This window comes from Phyllobates terribilis, unplaced genomic scaffold, assembly GCF_046119375.1.
Source record: "Phyllobates terribilis strain yellow unplaced genomic scaffold, ASM4611937v1 Scaffold_737__1_contigs__length_740118, whole genome shotgun sequence".
NCBI lineage: Eukaryota > Metazoa > Chordata > Amphibia > Anura > Dendrobatidae > Phyllobates > Phyllobates terribilis.
Window position 1 is genome coordinate 670,769 of NW_027363497.1, and position 15,180 is coordinate 685,948.

General features: G+C 46.0%; 10 non-coding genes and 2 pseudogenes across 10 annotated transcripts; all 12 read right to left on the reverse strand.

Annotated features, from left to right (window-relative positions):
• Positions 1–112: 112 nt before the first annotated feature.
• On the reverse strand, positions 113–204 carry LOC141237989 (U2 spliceosomal RNA; annotated as a pseudogene).
• Positions 205–1,324: 1,120 nt separating this feature from the next.
• LOC141238335 (U2 spliceosomal RNA) lies at positions 1,325–1,515 on the reverse strand. Its single transcript, XR_012303824.1, has one exon. It is a non-coding gene; the product is annotated as a U2 spliceosomal RNA (small nuclear RNA).
• A 1,119-nt stretch (positions 1,516–2,634) lies between these two features.
• On the reverse strand, positions 2,635–2,825 carry LOC141238336 (U2 spliceosomal RNA). Its single transcript, XR_012303825.1, has one exon. It is a non-coding gene; the product is annotated as a U2 spliceosomal RNA (small nuclear RNA).
• A 1,115-nt stretch (positions 2,826–3,940) lies between these two features.
• On the reverse strand, positions 3,941–4,128 carry LOC141237970 (U2 spliceosomal RNA). Its single transcript, XR_012303486.1, has one exon. It is a non-coding gene; the product is annotated as a U2 spliceosomal RNA (small nuclear RNA).
• Positions 4,129–4,922: 794 nt separating this feature from the next.
• On the reverse strand, positions 4,923–5,014 carry LOC141237990 (U2 spliceosomal RNA; annotated as a pseudogene).
• A 1,124-nt stretch (positions 5,015–6,138) lies between these two features.
• On the reverse strand, positions 6,139–6,329 carry LOC141238337 (U2 spliceosomal RNA). The gene has a single exon (XR_012303826.1). It is a non-coding gene; the product is annotated as a U2 spliceosomal RNA (small nuclear RNA).
• A 1,122-nt stretch (positions 6,330–7,451) lies between these two features.
• Positions 7,452–7,642, reverse strand: LOC141238338 (U2 spliceosomal RNA). The gene has a single exon (XR_012303827.1). It is a non-coding gene; the product is annotated as a U2 spliceosomal RNA (small nuclear RNA).
• A 1,118-nt stretch (positions 7,643–8,760) lies between these two features.
• LOC141238340 (U2 spliceosomal RNA) lies at positions 8,761–8,951 on the reverse strand. Its single transcript, XR_012303829.1, has one exon. It is a non-coding gene; the product is annotated as a U2 spliceosomal RNA (small nuclear RNA).
• Positions 8,952–10,075: 1,124 nt separating this feature from the next.
• Positions 10,076–10,266, reverse strand: LOC141238341 (U2 spliceosomal RNA). Its single transcript, XR_012303830.1, has one exon. It is a non-coding gene; the product is annotated as a U2 spliceosomal RNA (small nuclear RNA).
• A 1,119-nt stretch (positions 10,267–11,385) lies between these two features.
• Positions 11,386–11,576, reverse strand: LOC141238342 (U2 spliceosomal RNA). The gene has a single exon (XR_012303831.1). It is a non-coding gene; the product is annotated as a U2 spliceosomal RNA (small nuclear RNA).
• Positions 11,577–12,694: 1,118 nt separating this feature from the next.
• LOC141238343 (U2 spliceosomal RNA) lies at positions 12,695–12,885 on the reverse strand. Its single transcript, XR_012303832.1, has one exon. It is a non-coding gene; the product is annotated as a U2 spliceosomal RNA (small nuclear RNA).
• A 1,121-nt stretch (positions 12,886–14,006) lies between these two features.
• LOC141238344 (U2 spliceosomal RNA) lies at positions 14,007–14,197 on the reverse strand. Its single transcript, XR_012303833.1, has one exon. It is a non-coding gene; the product is annotated as a U2 spliceosomal RNA (small nuclear RNA).
• Positions 14,198–15,180: the final 983 nt, after the last annotated feature.

Below are 15,180 nucleotides of genomic sequence, written 5' to 3' on the forward strand. Positions count from 1 at the left end.
GGGCTTTCGATCTTCCCCGGCCCAATGGCGTCGATCCTGGGGGGCCATGCTTTCCACCAGATGACTATATTAGCCACCTGGCGTACTAACAAGCGCCTAAACCCCAGTGTGCATAATGTATCAATCTACTAGGGCGGCCAACATCCAAAACCGCCTTTTCGAAAGATACTACACTTGATCTTAGCCAAAAGGCCGAGAAGCGATAACCAGAATTGGTTTCCGACTACGGTGCCACCCAAGGATTCTGAAAAGTCCATTTGTGGAGATGGCCACCTGGACTCCCGTTAAGAAGACATGCTGTCAACCTCTAGATCCCTCACATGCCTGCACTTTTCGGCTTGCTGCTGCTGCAATCCACGCGTTTTAGATCTGCATAACTCCACCTTTTTTAGCACAGTACCCTCAACCCCCGGCTGTTCCCACCCGCCTCAACACCGTTGGAAGGGAGGAGAACCAATTAAGGCGGGGGGGGGGGGTGGAACGAGCAGCTGTCTACCCTTAGCAGGAGGGTTGCTGATTAATTACCTCTCCTGCTGCTGCTGCTGCTGCTGGCTGTCCAGCAGCAGACTGAAGGTGGCTGCTGCTGTGCGCAGGTATATAAAGGCTCAGAGCCTATTATGACACGCGCAGCCAGCGTTCCATTGCCACATTCCGTCTACTGCAGGCGGGATACCTGGATGGCTGAATGTCACTGAGAAGCTCACAGAGACCGCCATAAGCAACAGTTTAAAAGAATGCCACAGACTAATCAACCAAACTTTTTGGGTTGGTTTCTCTTTTATAGTCTGCAGGCATTAAATGAAAGAAGTCAGTGTTCCAGCAGAGGGAGACAACGTTTCAGAAAAGGCATTGTAGCAAACCAAAAAAGAAATTTTAAGCGCAGCAGAGTAACCAGCTCACATACCTGTTAGCTCAGGTGAGTTTAAAAGGCTGCTGTTGATAACAAGGGCATTTGCTAAATAGATGGTGTGTGTGCAACAATATACTGAAAGGTCAATTATATTGTGCAGCTTATCTCACCACCTGTAGTTATTTAGGTGAAAGCTCCAAAATGCTTGCCTAATATGTCTGTTTATCCAAAAGGAAGTATAGAGGGAGAGCTAGATAGATAGCATTGCATTACATTACATGGCAATGCAATGCACAGTTGCTGAAGTTGAACCAAAATGAGCTTGTCATCTGGCTTCTGCAACTTTTAACATGAAAAATCCAATGAGGAGAAGAAAAGCAAAGCCAAAGAGTCCATCCCAAAATCCGACAAACAAGCCAAATGAACAAAAAGCATTGAATTCAATTCTTTCTGATTTTAGAAACTGCATTAAAGAAGGGGTGCACCGGTCCTGGAGATACTGCAATACCAGGTCAATGCGTGGAGTGGACAGAGCAAGCTCTTTTTCCATCTCCCTGTTCTAAAAATCCATTTAATATATGGTCCCCAGATAGGGGACGTATCAGATATTAAACTGATAAGAACAGATACTACACTTGATCTTAGCCAAAAGGCCGAGAAGCGATAACCAGAATTGGTTTCCGACTACGGTGCCACCCAAGGATTCTGAAAAGTCCATTTGTGGAGATGGCCACCTGGACTCCCGTTAAGAAGACATGCTGTCAACCTCTAGATCCCTCACATGCCTGCACTTTTCGGCTTGCTGCTGCTGCAATCCACGCGTTTTAGATCTGCATAACTCCACCTCTTTTAGCACAGTACCCTCAACCCCCGGCTGTTCCCACCCGCCTCAACACCGTTGGAAGGGAGGAGAACCAATTAAGGCGGGGGGGGGGGTGGAACGAGCAGCTGTCTACCCTTAGCAGGAGGGTTGCTGATTAATTACCCCTCCTGCTGCTGCTGCTGCTGCTGGCTGTCCAGCAGCAGACTGAAGGTGGCTGCTGCTGTGCGCAGGTATATAAAGGCTCAGAGCCTATTATGACACGCGCAGCCAGCGTTCCATTGCCACATTCCGTCTACTGCAGGCGGGATACCTGGATGGCTGAATGTCACTGAGAAGCTCACAGAGACCGCCATAAGCAACAGTTTAAAAGAATGCCACAGACTAATCAACCAAACTTTTTGGGTTGGTTTCTCTTTTATAGTCTGCAGGCATTAAATGAAAGAAGTCAGTGTTCCAGCAGAGGGAGACAACGTTTCAGAAAAGGCATTGTAGCAAACCAAAAAAGAAATTTTAAGCGCAGCAGAGTAACCAGCTCACATACCTGTTAGCTCAGGTGAGTTTAAAAGGCTGCTGTTGATAACAAGGGCATTTGCTAAATAGATGGTGTGTGTGCAACAATATACTGAAAGGTCAATTATATTGTGCAGCTTATCTCACCACCTGTAGTTATTTAGGTGAAAGCTCCAAAATGCTTGCCTAATATGTCTGTTTATCCAAAAGGAAGTATAGAGGGAGAGCTAGATAGATAGCATTGCATTACATTACATGGCAATGCAATGCACAGTTGCTGAAGTTGAACCAAAATGAGCTTGTCATCTGGCTTCTGCAACTTTTAACATGAAAAATCCAATGAGGAGAAGAAAAGCAAAGCCAAAGAGTCCATCCCAAAATCCGACAAACAAGCCAAATGAACAAAAAGCATTGAATTCAATTCTTTCTGATTTTAGAAACTGCATTAAAGAAGGGGTGCACCGGTCCTGGAGATACTGCAATACCAGGTCAATGCGTGGAGTGGACAGAGCAAGCTCTTTTTCCATCTCCCTGTTCTAAAAATCCATTTAATATATGGTCCCCAGATAGGGGACGTATCAGATATTAAACTGATAAGAACAGATACTACACTTGATCTTAGCCAAAAGGCCGAGAAGCGATAACCAGAATTGGTTTCCGACTACGGTGCCACCCAAGGATTCTGAAAAGTCCATTTGTGGAGATGGCCACCTGGACTCCCGTTAAGAAGACATGCTGTCAACCTCTAGATCCCTCACATGCCTGCACTTTTCGGCTTGCTGCTGCTGCAATCCACGCGTTTTAGATCTGCATAACTCCACCTCTTTTAGCACAGTACCCTCAACCCCCGGCTGTTCCCACCCGCCTCAACACCGTTGGAAGGGAGGAGAACCAATTAAGGCGGGGGGGGGGTGGAACGAGCAGCTGTCTACCCTTAGCAGGAGGGTTGCTGATTAATTACCTCTCCTGCTGCTGCTGCTGCTGGCTGTCCAGCAGCAGACTGAAGGTGGCTGCTGCTGTGCGCAGGTATATAAAGGCTCAGAGCCTATTATGACACGCGCAGCCAGCGTTCCATTGCCACATTCCGTCTACTGCAGGCGAGATACCTAGATGGCTGAATGTCACTGAGAAGCTCACAGAGACCGCCATAAGCAACAGTTTAAAAGAATGCCACAGACTAATCAACCAAACTTTTTGGGTTGGTTTCTCTTTTATAGTCTGCAGGCATTAAATGAAAGAAGTCAGTGTTCCAGCAGAGGGAGACAACGTTTTAGAAAAGGCATTGTAGCAAACCAAAAAATAAATTTTAAGCGCAGCAGAGTAACCAGCTCACATACCTGTTAGCTCAGGTGAGTTTAAAAGGCTGCTGTTGATAACAAGGGCATTTGCTAAATAGATGGTGTGTGTGCAACAATATACTGAAAGGTCAATTATATTGTGCAGCTTATCTCACCACCTGTAGTTATTTAGGTGAAAGCTCCAAAATGCTTGCCTAATATGTCTGTTTATCCAAAAGGAAGTATAGAGGGAGAGCTAGATAGATAGCATTGCATTACATTACATGGCAATGCAATGCACAGTTGCTGAAGTTGAACCAAAATGAGCTTGTCATCTGGCTTCTGCAACTTTTAACATGAAAAATCCAATGAGGAGAAGAAAAGCAAAGCCAAAGAGTCCATCCCAAAATCCGACAAACAAGCCAAATGAACAAAAAGCATTGAATTCAATTCTTTCTGATTTTAGAAACTGCATTAAAGAAGGGGTGCACCGGTCCTGGAGATACTGCAATACCAGGTCAATGCGTGGAGTGGACAGAGCAAGCTCTTTTTCCATCTCCCTGTTCTAAAAATCCATTTAATATATGGTCCCCAGATAGGGGACGTATCAGATATTAAACTGATAAGAACAGATTTTTTTTTTTTTTTTTTTTTATCGAAAGCCCGAATTCGTGTACAAAACCCGAGTGCGCTTAAAAAAGTGACAAGTGCCACAAAAAAAGTGCACTAGGATGCTGGTCTTCTTGAAACCCTCTCCAAAAGGAGAAGGGTCCCCCGAACCATTCCCCGTCCCTCCGAGCCAAAAGGCCACAGCGAGGAACAGGGACAAAAAGCCACCTCCAGCCGAAGCCAGAGGCGACCCAATCTTACCCCCAGCACCTGCCCGAGTTCTCACCCGAGCAAGGCACTGGGAGCCAAAGACTGTGCTCCCCTCCCAGAAGAGGGGAGCCAACAACGCTCTCCTCCCGAAAGAGGAGAGCCAGGGGGGTTCAGGGGGGAGCGGAACCTGATGGCCACACACTCCCCCCCTAGACCTGCCAAGAGAGGAACCCGTAAGGGAACCGCATCCCAACAAAATCCTAGTAGGACGTGACACACGTGAATAAGTGGACACACAGTGACAAAGAAATTAAATAAATAGTGAAGGTTTCACAGTATAATACTGCCCGGACCTTCGACCGGGAATTGAAAAATTCCCCATCCTAAGGCCAGAAGGCCCGGAATAAGGGTGTGTGCGAAGAAAGAAAATTTGAAGTGCTTGTGCAAATGTGCCATAAACTCAAGTGGGGTTCCCAATCCCAGTGAGTTAAGGCACCCCAGGGTCACCACTCCTGGGGCACTTCACACTTCGGGCTTTCGATCTTCCCCGGCCCAATGGCGTCGATCCTGGGGGGCCATGCTTTCCACCAGATGACTATATTAGCCACCTGGCGTACTAACAAGCGCCTAAACCCCAGTGTGCATAATGTATCAATCTACTAGGGCGGCCAACATCCAAAACCGCCTTTTCGAAAGATACTACACTTGATCTTAGCCAAAAGGCCGAGAAGCGATAACCAGAATTGGTTTCCGACTACGGTGCCACCCAAGGATTCTGAAAAGTCCATTTGTGGAGATGGCCACCTGGACTCCCGTTAAGAAGACATGCTGTCAACCTCTAGATCCCTCACATGCCTGCACTTTTCGGCTTGCTGCTGCTGCAATCCACGCGTTTTAGATCTGCATAACTCCACCTCTTTTAGCACAGTACCCTCAACCCCCGGCTGTTCCCACCCGCCTCAACACCGTTGGAAGGGAGGAGAACCAATTAAGGCGGGGGGGGGGGGGGGGTGGAACGAGCAGCTGTCTACCCTTAGCAGGAGGGTTGCTGATTAATTACCTCTCCTGCTGCTGCTGCTGCTGCTGGCTGTCCAGCAGCAGACTGAAGGTGGCTGCTGCTGTGCGCAGGTATATAAAGGCTCAGAGCCTATTATGACACGCGCAGCCAGCGTTCCATTGCCACATTCCGTCTACTGCAGGCGGGATACCTGGATGGCTGAATGTCACTGAGAAGCTCACAGAGACCGCCATAAGCAACAGTTTAAAAGAATGCCACAGACTAATCAACCAAACTTTTTGGGTTGGTTTCTCTTTTATAGTCTGCAGGCATTAAATGAAAGAAGTCAGTGTTCCAGCAGAGGGAGACAACGTTTCAGAAAAGGCATTGTAGCAAACCAAAAAAGAAATTTTAAGCGCAGCAGAGTAACCAGCTCACATACCTGTTAGCTCAGGTGAGTTTAAAAGGCTGCTGTTGATAACAAGGGCATTTGCTAAATAGATGGTGTGTGTGCAACAATATACTGAAAGGTCAATTATATTGTGCAGCTTATCTCACCACCTGTAGTTATTTAGGTGAAAGCTCCAAAATGCTTGCCTAATATGTCTGTTTATCCAAAAGGAAGTATAGAGGGAGAGCTAGATAGATAGCATTGCATTACATTACATGGCAATGCAATGCACAGTTGCTGAAGTTGAACCAAAATGAGCTTGTCATCTGGCTTCTGCAACTTTTAACATGAAAAATCCAATGAGGAGAAGAAAAGCAAAGCCAAAGAGTCCATCCCAAAATCCGACAAACAAGCCAAATGAACAAAAAGCATTGAATTCAATTCTTTCTGATTTTAGAAACTGCATTAAAGAAGGGGTGCACCGGTCCTGGAGATACTGCAATACCAGGTCAATGCGTGGAGTGGACAGAGCAAGCTCTTTTTCCATCTCCCTGTTCTAAAAATCCATTTAATATATGGTCCCCAGATAGGGGACGTATCAGATATTAAACTGATAAGAACAGATACTACACTTGATCTTAGCCAAAAGGCCGAGAAGCGATAACCAGAATTGGTTTCCGACTACGGTGCCACCCAAGGATTCTGAAAAGTCCATTTGTGGAGATGGCCACCTGGACTCCCGTTAAGAAGACATGCTGTCAACCTCTAGATCCCTCACATGCCTGCACTTTTCGGCTTGCTGCTGCTGCAATCCACGCGTTTTAGATCTGCATAACTCCACCTCTTTTAGCACAGTACCCTCAACCCCCGGCTGTTCCCACCCGCCTCAACACCGTTGGAAGGGAGGAGAACCAATTAAGGCGGGGGGGGGGGGGGTGGAACGAGCAGCTGTCTAGCCTTAGCAGGAGGGTTGCTGATTAATTACCTCTCCTGCTGCTGCTGCTGCTGCTGGCTGTCCAGCAGCAGACTGAAGGTGGCTGCTGCTGTGCGCAGGTATATAAAGGCTCAGAGCCTATTATGACACGCGCAGCCAGCGTTCCATTGCCACATTCCGTCTACTGCAGGCGGGATACCTGGATGGCTGAATGTCACTGAGAAGCTCACAGAGACCGCCATAAGCAACAGTTTAAAAGAATGCCACAGACTAATCAACCAAACTTTTTGGGTTGGTTTCTCTTTTATAGTCTGCAGGCATTAAATGAAAGAAGTCAGTGTTCCAGCAGAGGGAGACAACGTTTCAGAAAAGGCATTGTAGCAAACCAAAAAAGAAATTTTAAGCGCAGCAGAGTAACCAGCTCACATACCTGTTAGCTCAGGTGAGTTTAAAAGGCTGCTGTTGATAACAAGGGCATTTGCTAAATAGATGGTGTGTGTGCAACAATATACTGAAAGGTCAATTATATTGTGCAGCTTATCTCACCACCTGTAGTTATTTAGGTGAAAGCTCCAAAATGCTTGCCTAATATGTCTGTTTATCCAAAAGGAAGTATAGAGGGAGAGCTAGATAGATAGCATTGCATTACATTACATGGCAATGCAATGCACAGTTGCTGAAGTTGAACCAAAATGAGCTTGTCATCTGGCTTCTGCAACTTTTAACATGAAAAATCCAATGAGGAGAAGAAAAGCAAAGCCAAAGAGTCCATCCCAAAATCCGACAAACAAGCCAAATGAACAAAAAGCATTGAATTCAATTCTTTCTGATTTTAGAAACTGCATTAAAGAAGGGGTGCACCGGTCCTGGAGATACTGCAATACCAGGTCAATGCGTGGAGTGGACAGAGCAAGCTCTTTTTCCATCTCCCTGTTCTAAAAATCCATTTAATATATGGTCCCCAGATAGGGGACGTATCAGATATTAAACTGATAAGAACAGATACTACACTTGATCTTAGCCAAAAGGCCGAGAAGCGATAACCAGAATTGGTTTCCGACTACGGTGCCACCCAAGGATTCTGAAAAGTCCATTTGTGGAGATGGCCACCTGGACTCCCGTTAAGAATACATGCTGTCAACCTCTAGATCCCTCACATGCCTGCACTTTTCGGCTTGCTGCTGCTGCAATCCACGCGTTTTAGATCTGCATAACTCCACCTCTTTTAGCACAGTACCCTCAACCCCCGGCTGTTCCCACCCGCCTCAACACCGTTGGAAGGGAGGAGAACCAATTAAGGCGGGGGGGGGGTGGAACGAGCAGCTGTCTACCCTTAGCAGGAGGGTTGCTGATTAATTACCTCTCCTGCTGCTGCTGCTGCTGCTGGCTGTCAAGCAGCAGACTGAAGGTGGCTGCTGCTGTGCGCAGGTATATAAAGGCTCAGAGCCTATTATGACACGCGCAGCCAGCGTTCCATTGCCACATTCCGTCTACTGCAGGCGGGATCCCTGGATGGCTGAATGTCACTGAGAAGCTCACAGAGACCGCCATAAGCAACAGTTTAAAAGAATGCCACAGACTAATCAACGAAACTTTTTGGGTTGGTTTCTCTTTTATAGTCTGCAGGCATTAAATGAAAGAAGTCAGTGTTCCAGCAGAGGGAGACAACGTTTCAGAAAAGGCATTGTAGCAAACCAAAAAAGAAATTTTAAGCGCAGCAGAGTAACCAGCTCACATACCTGTTAGCTCAGGTGAGTTTAAAAGGCTGCTGTTGATAACAAGGGCATTTGCTAAATAGATGGTGTGTGTGCAACAATATACTGAAAGGTCAATTATATTGTGCAGCTTATCTCACCACCTGTAGTTATTTAGGTGAAAGCTCCAAAATGCTTGCCTAATATGTCTGTTTATCCAAAAGGAAGTATAGAGGGAGAGCTAGATAGATAGCATTGCATTACATTACATGGCAATGCAATGCACAGTTGCTGAAGTTGAACCAAAATGAGCTTGTCATCTGGCTTCTGCAACTTTTAACATGAAAAATCCAATGAGGAGAAGAAAAGCAAAGCCAAAGAGTCCATCCCAAAATCCGACAAACAAGCCAAATGAACAAAAAGCATTGAATTCAATTCTTTCTGATTTTAGAAACTGCATTAAAGAAGGGGTGCACCGGTCCTGGAGATACTGCAATACCAGGTCAATGCGTGGAGTGGACAGAGCAAGCTCTTTTTCCATCTCCCTGTTCTAAAAATCCATTTAATATATGGTCCCCAGATAGGGGACGTATCAGATATTAAACTGATAAGAACAGATACTACACTTGATCTTAGCCAAAAGGCCGAGAAGCGATAACCAGAATTGGTTTCCGACTACGGTGCCACCCAAGGATTCTGAAAAGTCCATTTGTGGAGATGGCCACCTGGACTCCCGTTAAGAAGACATGCTGTCAACCTCTAGATCCCTCACATGCCTGCACTTTTCGGCTTGCTGCTGCTGCAATCCACGCGTTTTAGATCTGCATAACTCCACCTCTTTTAGCACAGTACCCTCAACCCCCGGCTGTTCCCACCCGCCTCAACACCGTTGGAAGGGAGGAGAACCAATTAAGGCGGGGGGGGGGGGGGGTTGAAACAAGCAGCTGTGTACCCTTAGCAGGAGGGTTGCTGATTAATTACCTCTCCTGCTGCTGCTGCTGCTGCTGGCTGTCCAGCAGCAGACTGAAGGTGGCTGCTGCTGTGCGCAGGTATATAAAGGCTCAGAGCCTATTATGACACGCGCAGCCAGCGTTCCATTGCCACATTCCGTCTACTGCAGGCGGGATACCTGGATGGCTGAATGTCACTGAGAAGCTCACAGAGACCGCCATAAGCAACAGTTTAAAAGAATGCCACAGACTAATCAACCAAACTTTTTGGGTTGGTTTCTCTTTTATAGTCTGCAGGCATTAAATGAAAGAAGTCAGTGTTCCAGCAGAGGGAGACAACGTTTCAGAAAAGGCATTGTAGCAAACCAAAAAAGAAATTTTAAGCGCAGCAGAGTAACCAGCTCACATACCTGTTAGCTCAGGTGAGTTTAAAAGGCTGCTGTTGATAACAAGGGCATTTGCTAAATAGATGGTGTGTGTGCAACAATATACTGAAAGGTCAATTATATTGTGCAGCTTATCTCACCACCTGTAGTTATTTAGGTGAAAGCTCCAAAATGCTTGCCTAATATGTCTGTTTATCCAAAAGGAAGTATAGAGGGAGAGCTAGATAGATAGCATTGCATTACATTACATGGCAATGCAATGCACAGTTGCTGAAGTTGAACCAAAATGAGCTTGTCATCTGGCTTCTGCAACTTTTAACATGAAAAATCCAATGAGGAGAAGAAAAGCAAAGCCAAAGAGTCCATCCCAAAATCCGACAAACAAGCCAAATGAACAAAAAGCATTGAATTCAATTCTTTCTGATTTTAGAAACTGCATTAAAGAAGGGGTGCACCGGTCCTGGAGATACTGCAATACCAGGTCAATGCGTGGAGTGGACAGAGCAAGCTCTTTTTCCATCTCCCTGTTCTAAAAATCCATTTAATATATGGTCCCCAGATAGGGGACGTATCAGATATTAAACTGATAAGAACAGATACTACACTTGATCTTAGCCAAAAGGCCGAGAAGCGATAACCAGAATTGGTTTCCGACTACGGTGCCACCCAAGGATTCTGAAAAGTCCATTTGTGGAGATGGCCACCTGGACTCCCGTTAAGAAGACATGCTGTCAACCTCTAGATCCCTCACATGCCTGCACTTTTCGGCTTGCTGCTGCTGCAATCCACGCGTTTTAGATCTGCATAACTCCACCTCTTTTAGCACAGTACCCTCAACCCCCGGCTGTTCCCACCCGCCTCAACACCGTTGGAAGGGAGGAGAACCAATTAAGGCGGGGGGTGGGGGGGTGGAACGAGCAGCTGTCTACCCTTAGCAGGAGGGTTGCAGATTAATTACCTCTCCTGCTGCTGCTGCTGCTGGCTGTCCAGCAGCAGACTGAAGGTGGCTGCTGCTGTGCGCAGGTATATAAAGGCTCAGAGCCTATTATGACACGCGCAGCCAGCGTTCCATTGCCACATTCCGTCTACTGCAGGCGGGATACCTGGATGGCTGAATGTCACTGAGAAGCTCACAGAGACCGCCATAAGCAACAGTTTAAAAGAATGCCACAGACTAATCAACCAAACTTTTTGGGTTGGTTTCTCTTTTATAGTCTGCAGGCATTAAATGAAAGAAGTCAGTGTTCCAGCAGAGGGAGACAACGTTTCAGAAAAGGCATTGTAGCAAACCAAAAAAGAAATTTTAAGCGCAGCAGAGTAACCAGCTCACATACCTGTTAGCTCAGGTGAGTTTAAAAGGCTGCTGTTGATAACAAGGGCATTTGCTAAATAGATGGTGTGTGTGCAACAATATACTGAAAGGTCAATTATATTGTGCAGCTTATCTCACCACCTGTAGTTATTTAGGTGAAAGCTCCAAAATGCTTGCCTAATATGTCTGTTTATCCAAAAGCAAGTATAGAGGGAGAGCTAGATAGATAGCATTGCATTACATTACATGGCAATGCAATGCACAGTTGCTGAAGTTGAACCAAAATGAGCTTGTCATCTGGCTTCTGCAACTTTTAACATGAAAAATCCAATGAGGAGAAGAAAAGCAAAGCCAAAGAGTCCATCCCAAAATCCGACAAACAAGCCAAATGAACAAAAAGCATTGAATTCAATTCTTTCTGATTTTAGAAACTGCATTAAAGAAGGGGTGCACCGGTCCTGGAGATACTGCAATACCAGGTCAATGCGTGGAGTGGACAGAGCAAGCTCTTTTTCCATCTCCCTGTTCTAAAAATCCATTTAATATATGGTCCCCAGATAGGGGACGTATCAGATATTAAACTGATAAGAACAGATACTACACTTGATCTTAGCCAAAAGGCCGAGAAGCGATAACCAGAATTGGTTTCCTACTACGGTGCCACCCAAGGATTCTGAAAAGTCCATTTGTGGAGATGGCCACCTGGACTCCCGTTAAGAAGACATGCTGTCAACCTCTAGATCCCTCACATGCCTGCACTTTTCGGCTTGCTGCTGCTGCAATCCACGCGTTTTAGATCTGCATAACTCCACCTCTTTTAGCACAGTACCCTCAACCCCCGGCTGTTCCCACCCGCCTCAACACCGTTGGAAGGGAGGAGAACCAATTAAGGCGGGGGGGGGGTGGAACGAGCAGCTGTCTACCCTTAGCAGGAGGGTTGCTGATTAATTACCTCTCCTGCTGCTGCTGCTGCTGCTGGCTGTCCAGCAGCAGACTGAAGGTGGCTGCTGCTGTGCGCAGGTATATAAAGGCTCAGAGCCTATTATGACACGCGCAGCCAGCGTTCCATTGCCACATTCCGTCTACTGCAGGCGGGATACCTGGATGGCTGAATGTCACTGAGAAGCTCACAGAGACCGCCATAAGCAACAGTTTAAAAGAATGCCACAGACTAATCAACCAAACTTTTTGGGTTGGTTTCTCTTTTATAGTCTGCAGGCATTAAATGAAAGAAGTCAGTGTTCCAGCAGAGGGAGACAACGTTTCAGAAAAGGCATTGTAGCAAACCAAAAAAGAAATTTTAAGCGCAGCAGAGTAACCAGCTCACATACCTGTTAGCTCAGGTGAGTTTAAAAGGCTGCTGTTGATAACAAGGGCATTTGCTAAATAGATGGTGTGTGTGCAACAATATACTGAAAGGTCAATTATATTGTGCAGCTTATCTCACCACCTGTAGTTATTTAGGTGAAAGCTCCAAAATGCTTGCCTAATATGTCTGTTTATCCAAAAGGAAGTATAGAGGGAGAGCTAGATAGATAGCATTGCATTACACTACATGGCAATGCAATGCACAGTTGCTGAAGTTGAACCAAAATGAGCTTGTCATCTGGCTTCTGCAACTTTTAACATGAAAAATCCAATGAGGAGAAGAAAAGCAAAGCCAAAGAGTCCATCCCAAAATCCGACAAACAAGCCAAATGAACAAAAAGCATTGAATTCAATTCTTTCTGATTTTAGAAACTGCATTAAAGAAGGGGTGCACCGGTCCTGGAGATACTGCAATACCAGGTCAATGCGTGGAGTGGACAGAGCAAGCTCTTTTTCCATCTCCCTGTTCTAAAAATCCATTTAATATATGGTCCCCAGATAGGGGACGTATCAGATATTAAACTGATAAGAACAGATACTACACTTGATCTTAGCCAAAAGGCCGAGAAGCGATAACCAGAATTGGTTTCCGACTACGGTGCCACCCAAGGATTCTGAAAAGTCCATTTGTGGAGATGGCCACCTGGACTCCCGTTAAGAAGACATGCTGTCAACCTCTAGATCCCTCACATGCCTGCACTTTTCGGCTTGCTGCTGCTGCAATCCACGCGTTTTAGATCTGCATAACTCCACCTCTTTTAGCACAGTACCCTCAACCCCCGGCTGTTCCCACCCGCCTCAACACCGTTGGAAGGGAGGAGAACCAATTAAGGCGGGGGGTGGGGGGTTGGAACGAGCAGCTGTCTACCCTTAGCAGGAGGGTTGCTGATTAATTACCTCTCCTGCTGCTGCTGCTGCTGCTGGCTGTCCAGCAGCAGACTGAAGGTGGCTGCTGCTGTGCGCAGGTATATAAAGGCTCAGAGCCTATTATGACACGCGCAGCCAGCGTTCCATTGCCACATTCCGTCTACTGCAGGCGGGATACCTGGATGGCTGAATGTCACTGAGAAGCTCACAGAGACCGCCATAAGCAACAGTTTAAAAGAATGCCACAGACTAATCAACCAAACTTTTGGGTTGGTTTCTCTTTTATAGTCTGCAGGCATTAAATGAAAGAAGTCAGTGTTCCAGCAGAGGGAGACAACGTTTCAGAAAAGGCATTGTAGCAAACCAAAAAAGAAATTTTAAGCGCAGCAGAGTAACCAGCTCACATACCTGTTAGCTCAGGTGAGTTTAAAAGGCTGCTGTTGATAACAAGGGCATTTGCTAAATAGATGGTGTGTGTGCAACAATATACTGAAAGGTCAATTATATTGTGCAGCTTATCTCACCACCTGTAGTTATTTAGGTGAAAGCTCCAAAATGCTTGCCTAATATGTCTGTTTATCCAAAAGGAAGTATAGAGGGAGAGCTAGATAGATATCATTGCATTACATTACATGGCAATGCAATGCACAGTTGCTGAAGTTGAACCAAAATGAGCTTGTCATCTGGCTTCTGCAACTTTTAACATGAAAAATCCAATGAGGAGAAGAAAAGCAAAGCCAAAGAGTCCATCCCAAAATCCGACAAACAAGCCAAATGAACAAAAAGCATTGAATTCAATTCTTTCTGATTTTAGAAACTGCATTAAAGAAGGGGTGCACCGGTCCTGGAGATACTGCAATACCAGGTCAATGCGTGGAGTGGACAGAGCAAGCTCTTTTTCCATCTCCCTGTTCTAAAAATCCATTTAATATATGGTCCCCAGATAGGGGACGTATCAGATATTAAACTGATAAGAACAGATACTACACTTGATCTTAGCCAAAAGGCCGAGAAGCGATAACCAGAATTGGTTTCCGACTACGGTACCACCCAAGGATTCTGAAAAGTCCATTTGTGGAGATGGCCACCTGGACTCCCGTTAAGAAGACATGCTGTCAACCTCTAGATCCCTCACATGCCTGCACTTTTCGGCTTGCTGCTGCTGCAATCCACGCGTTTTAGATCTGCATAACTCCACCTCTTTTAGCACAGTACCCTCAACCCCCGGCTGTTCCCACCCGCCTCAACACCGTTGGAAGGGAGGAGAACCAATTAAGGCGGGGGGGGGGGTGGAACGAGCAGCTGTCTACCCTTAGCAGGAGGGTTGCTGATTAATTACCTCTCCTGCTGCTGCTGCTGCTGCTGGCTGTCCAGCAGCAGACTGAAGGTGGCTGCTGCTGTGCGCAGGTATATAAAGGCTCAGAGCCTATTATGACACGCGCAGCCAGCGTTCCATTGCCACATTCCGTCTACTGCAGGCGGGATACCTGGATGGCTGAATGTCACTGAGAAGCTCACAGAGACCGCCATAAGCAACAGTTTAAAAGAATGCCACAGACTAATCAACCAAACTTTTTGGGTTGGTTTCTCTTTTATAGTCTGCAGGCATTAAATGAAAGAAGTCAGTGTTCCAGCAGAGGGAGACAACGTTTCAGAAAAGGCATTGTAGCAAACCAAAAAAGAAATTTTAAGTGCAGCAGAGTAACCAGCTCACATACCTGTTAGCTCAGGTGAGTTTAAAAGGCTGCTGTTGATAACAAGGGCATTTGCTAAATAGATGGTGTGTGTGCAACAATATACTGAAAGGTCAATTATATTGTGCAGCTTATCTCACCACCTGTAGTTATTTAGGTGAAAGCTCCAAAATGCTTGCCTAATATGTCTGTTTATCCAAAAGGAAGTACAGAGGGAGAGCTAGATAGATAGCATTGCATTACATTACATGGCAATGCAATGCACAGTTGCTGAAGTTGAACCAAAATGAGCTTGTCATCTGGCTTCT